At 42.4% G+C, this 6,000-nt stretch overlaps 1 protein-coding gene across 1 annotated transcript in view; it reads right to left on the minus strand.

Moving 5' to 3' along the window:
• LOC117727154 (NACHT, LRR and PYD domains-containing protein 12-like) overlaps positions 1-6,000 on the minus strand; it is a 146,842-nt gene that overhangs the window by 49,373 nt on the left and 91,469 nt on the right.

Genomic DNA, 6,000 nt, shown 5'->3' on the forward strand with positions numbered 1-6,000 from the left:
TATGACAATGATTCATTGATTATACATAAAATATTACTTTGTCCTTTAAGTTTAAGCGTAACTATCAGAAGATTTCAGCTGACTCCATATTTATGATCATTTTCAGGCTCTATTTATTTAAGTTGGATACTTTTGAGCTTTCTCGACTTGGATGTTGACGTGAACATTATTTATAATTTGGAAACTGCTAATTACAATAAGATTAACTTGGTAGTCAAACGGAATACCCATAAACAATAATTCCCAGAAACATGTTGCTCCGTCCTCTTTCAGTAACTTTTCTATATTATTATTGTCACATGATTGGTGCTGCACTACTTTAGTTTATGTTCCTTTCCTTGTATTTATATGGTTTTATTGACCTCTCCACTCACATCAGTTTCACTTCTGGTTTTTGAGTTTGTTTGAATGCAAAAATAAAATGTAAAAGTTTGATTTGGTTGTAATGATCCGTTCGTGCGTCGTATCCAAACCTCTTGAGATCAAAGCACAAGTAAATATCATCGTAATGATGTGAACGTGGACTCATCCAGATTAATATCACATCTAATTCAAGAAGGCCTCGTGCAGTCAGCAGCTCCTCAGACGACATGGTCGACATGGTGGAGGCGTGGCGCTCAGTAACAAGGACTCGGTGGAACTCACCATCAAGGGGGACGCGGGGCAGTGGGTCATCGGTGCTGCAGAGTCCTCAGAGGCACGAGGACGCCAAGATGAGGAACCACTTCAATAATCCACTGTTTCATACGATGAAGAACGACTCTTCTGGACCCGGTTGCATGTAAAGTCGTTCTTCTTCTATGATTCTGTGGGAAAGGCCTGATGTCAGTGGACCAAGCAGCCAGTGGAACGTACAGGCGAGGCTTGAATGCCACGACGGGCTCACAGAACCAGTGGAAGTGTTGAGCTGTGAGACATCTTCAGTGTTCCTGAAGAGGAAGAGCAGCTCGCTTCACTTCGGACGCACTTGTTCTGTTCCCAGTTGTCCAGCTAAATGTCCCATCGATTCTTCTATTGCACCAAAACATATGAAATATTCCTTCAACCGTCCAAATAACAACATATTCCTGAGACGAGGCAGGTCTCTATTTGTATTTCTAATCCTCGCGGCGGTTCAGAGCTCTGATCAGTGACTAGTCCAGAAGGCTGACATCACCCCCGACATGCAGCCGAGCAGCAGCCAAGTCTCACATGCCTCTCAAATGGATTGAGCATGAAGTCACTTCCCTCATAAGCTCTGTGAGTAATGAGGGGGGGGGGGGGGGGGGGGGGGGGGGGGAGCTCTCAAAACTGCTGATGAATCTCAAGAGGTTTTGTGGTGAGCCCACCAGCATCGGAAGAGGAATGACTCAAGTCTCAAGCTGCATTCTCTCTCCTGACCACCAGGGGGCGACTCCTCTGGTTGTATAGAAGTCTATGCTTCATGAATTAAAGCTGCATTCTCTCTCCTGACCACCAGGGGGCGACTCCTCTGGTTGTATAGAAGTCTATGCTTCATGTGTTAAAGCTGCATTCTCTCTCCTGACCACCAGGAGGCGACTCCTCTGATTGTATAGAAGTCTATGCTTCATGTGTTAAAGCTGCATTCTCTCTCCTGACCACCGGGGGGCGACTCCTCTGGTTGTATAGAAGTCTATGCTTCATGTGTTGAAGCTGCATTCTCTCTCCTGACCACCAGGGGGCGACTCCTCTGGTTGTATAGAAGTATATGCTTCATGTGGTAAAGCTGCATTCTCTCTCCTGACCGCCAGAGGGCGACTCCTCTGGTTGTATAGAAGTCTATGCTTCAAGTGTTAAAGCTGCATTCTCTCTCCTGACCACCAGGGGGCGACTCCTCTGGTTGTATAGAAGTCTATGATTCATATGTTAAAAAACTGCATTCTCTCTCCTGACCACCAAGGGCGACTCCTCTGGTTGTATAGAAGTCTATGCTTCATGTGTTAAAGCTGCATTCTCTCTCCTGACCACCAGGGGGCGACTCCTCTGGTTGTATAGAAGTCTATGCTTCATGTGTTAAAGCTGCATTCTCTCTCCTGACCACCAGGGGGCGACTCCTCTGGTTGTATAGAAGTCTATGCTTCATGTGTTAAAGCTGCATTCTCTCTCCTGGCCACCAGGAATCAGCCGATCTGTTCCCACCACATTTAAAAGAACCCTGTTGATAAATTAGATCTTGATATCCTGCAGACAGACGAACCAGAAGAAGAAATCACGTTTAAAGAATAATATCTTTGTATAAATGGCGTTAAATGAAGGAGGTTTGTGAAGGTTTCTGTTAAACAACCCCCTTTCCACATATCAAGGATTACAAATAGCTCACAAGAAAATAAGATATAAATAGAGAGAAATGTCCTGTGAGATCTGGGCGTGGCAAAGCATGCTGGGTAAGATAACACAGAGGAGGCGGAGGCAAAGAGCGCCTCTGTTTACCGGAACATAAATCAAATGGTCAATTCATGCTTTTATTTTGTATTTCCTTTTCTCTTTCATGTTTTCCACCAAAGCAGATTCCTTGAATGTAAAAACCTAATTTCCAATTAAACCTGATTGTGACATTAAAATATTTTCTTTAGCGCCACCTTCAGGGCAACTTGGCTCTGGACCTTCATGGTCCCCAGAGGATGAACCCTTTCAGTCTTTGACACACTTTCAGTGTTGTGATCGAACGCTTTCCTTTCCTTTCTTCTCCTTTCCTCTCCTGCTCTTTGTTCCTCTTCCCTCTTTCCGTGGTTGTGACTCTGGTGGGAAGAGAGAGAGAGAGAGAGAGAGAGAGACAGAGAGAGAGAGAAAGAGAGAGAGAGAGACAGAGAGAGAGAGAGAGAGAGAGAGAGAGCTCTATATTTAACGTGAGCAGCTGAACAGCCAGTCCAGCAGCAGCTCCTCTTCCTCTTCCTCCTTCTCCACACCCACACACACACACACACACACACACACACACACACACCTACAGACACACACACAGACACACACACACCTACAGACACACACAGACACACACCTACAGACACACACACCTACAGACACCTACACACACACCTACAGACACACACACACACAGACACACACACACCTACAGACACACACACAGACACTCACCTACAGACACACACACACCTACAGAAACACACACACACACACACAGACACACACCTACAGACACACACACACAGACACTCACCTAGACACACACACACCTACAGACACACACACACCTACAGACACACACACACCTACAGACATACACACACAGACACACACATACAGACACACACACACACACCTACAGACATACACACACACACACACACACACACACACACACACACACACCTAGACACACACACACCTACAGACACACACACACACCTACACACACACACACACCTACAGACACACAGTCATAAAGTCCAAACTTGTGTTTTAGTTCATTAAAGCCACCGTGTAGGATTTAAAGATGTTTCAGCGTTGTCGCCCCCTAGTGGTTTTACCAAAGAAGACACTGCGGCAAACATGAACTTTGTTGTTTTTTATTAATAATTTTCTTATTCATCCTTTAAAAAATAAAAATAAAGCGTTAACGTCATTCCGGCCCAAAAGGAAAAGTCTGAAGATCATCTGGGGAACATGAATATCTGTACCAAATGATCTGCCAACGCATGCAGAACATGAAACCTTTGACCTGCAGTGGATCTCCAACATCAAGGAATTCATCCCCTGAGGAACTTTGGCCTAAACATTTGACGTCTTGGTAGCACGAGAGGGAAAGTCAGAGGATCACCAGCATTAGTGGGATTCATCCTCTGGGGAACATGAATATATGTCTTGCAATATTTTGATAGATACCTAAAAAGTTAACATGATGGTAGCACTATTGAAAGGACAAAAGATGACCATAATGATTGGGGTTCACCCTCTGGGGAACATGAATGTCTGTACACAACTTTATGGCACCACAATCAATACTTTGATATCTAAAATGTTAACGTTATAGTAGCACTAGAGGAAAGACGATCACTAATAGTAGTGGGGTTCATCCTCTGGGGAACATGAATTTCGGGACAAAACTTTAAGACAATTTATCCAATATTTGTTGAGATATTTTGATGGAGACCTTAGAATTAAAGGGAAAGTAAGAGGATCACCAACAATAGTGGGGTTCATCCTCTGGGGAACATGAATATCTGCACAGAACAAAAGTCAATGATAATGAATGTGTTTTCACTCGTTCATCACACCCAGAATTCCCTTCTGCATTCACACGTTCACCAACCAGCTGCTGATTCCCCAATTAAATAAAAGAAATGAATGAAACATTTAAACTGATTAAATACCTTTAAATGAAGATCAAATGTAAATAACTTCAGCAGGTGAACACAGACTGAATGATTTACTAATTATACATTATTAGTATTATCATCATCATTAACTAACAGAGTATTTGATGTGTAACTTTAACAACAGCTCTTCTTTCATCATGTGATCAAATCATGATGCTAAAGTACTTTTAATGGATTGAACCTACAACATTTTAGAGTTTAAAGTATAACTTTGTGCAGTGAGGTTAAAATGTGTTATTATTATTCATTTTAAAATAAGGATCATAACCTCCCCATCGCTGTCTGGCTTTTATTTTCTTCTTATAATGAATCAATTAATTCATATTAATTAATAATATAATATAGATATTATAATTATTACAAATAAAAAAGTATAATATTGCCATTAGGATTTAGAATTATTCATAAAAAAGTGTTTATTTGACTCTCTTTTAATTTTTCTCATAATTGCTAAAATATTATATATATATTATTGTAAATTAATATTTGATTAATATTTCTGCAGAAAATAACAACATGTGTTGGATCTTAAAGGTACACACACTGCAGGTTAGTCAGCTTCAATTCACCAACGTTAAAACAGGGACTTCCTGGAAATGACCTTCAAAATAAAATGCACACTGACTGGACACATGTTGTTGTGTCCTGGACATCTTCTTCTTCTTCTTCTTCTGGTCTTTTGAAAGTCTTCTGCTGTGTGGTCGACTAAATCCAATCCAGGTGGAGGTGGTGGAGCAGTCCCAGTCTCCAGATGCTCTGGATCATCAGCACTCAGCTGATCATTCCAATCTGAGGAGAGAAGAAGACAACAGGAGAGATGGATCAGTGTCTCCAGAGACTCCCTTCATCAGCACACCAGGAGGAAGAGCAGCAGGGCCTCCAGGCTGTGCAGCTTCCTCTCAGCTCTCATGTTAACCTCCACTGAGCTCCAAGCTCACACACCTGCAGCCCCTTTGGGTCATCCAGGCTGAGTCTTTGCTGAGGGTCCTGAACGCATCACGACTGCAGAACCGGAGAGGCGTTCACTGCTCGCTGTACAGATGGATTCAACCCTGTTCTGCTGCGTTCACACAGGACTTCATCCAGAGTCAACGCAAAGGAGGAATGAAAGGACCCGATGGGGGTCCTGGTTGTACATCTGGTCACATGACATCTATTGTACTTCTGTCACGTGACATCTATTGTACTTCTGTCACATGACATCTATTGTACTTCTGGTCACATGACATCTATTGTACTTCTGTCACATGACATCTATTGTACTTCTGGTCACATGACATCTATTGTACTTCTGTCACATGACATCTATTGTACTTCTGGTCACATGACATCTATTGTACTTCTGGTCATGTGACATCTATTGTACTTCTGTCACATGACATCTATTGTACTTCTGGTCACATGACATCTATTGTACTTCTGGTCATGTGACATCTATTGTACTTCTGGTCACATGACATCTATTGTACTTCTGGTCATGTGACATCTATTGTACTTCTGGTCACATGGCATCTATTGTACTTCTGGTCACACGACATCTATTGTACTTCTGGTCACATGACATCTATTGTACTTCTGGTCATGTGACATCTATTGTACTTCTGGTCACGTGACATCTATTGTACTTCTGGTCATGTGACATCTATTGTACTTCTGGTCACAT

This window comes from Cyclopterus lumpus, chromosome 24, assembly GCF_009769545.1.
Source record: "Cyclopterus lumpus isolate fCycLum1 chromosome 24, fCycLum1.pri, whole genome shotgun sequence".
NCBI classification, from domain to species: Eukaryota; Metazoa; Chordata; class Actinopteri; order Perciformes; family Cyclopteridae; genus Cyclopterus; species Cyclopterus lumpus.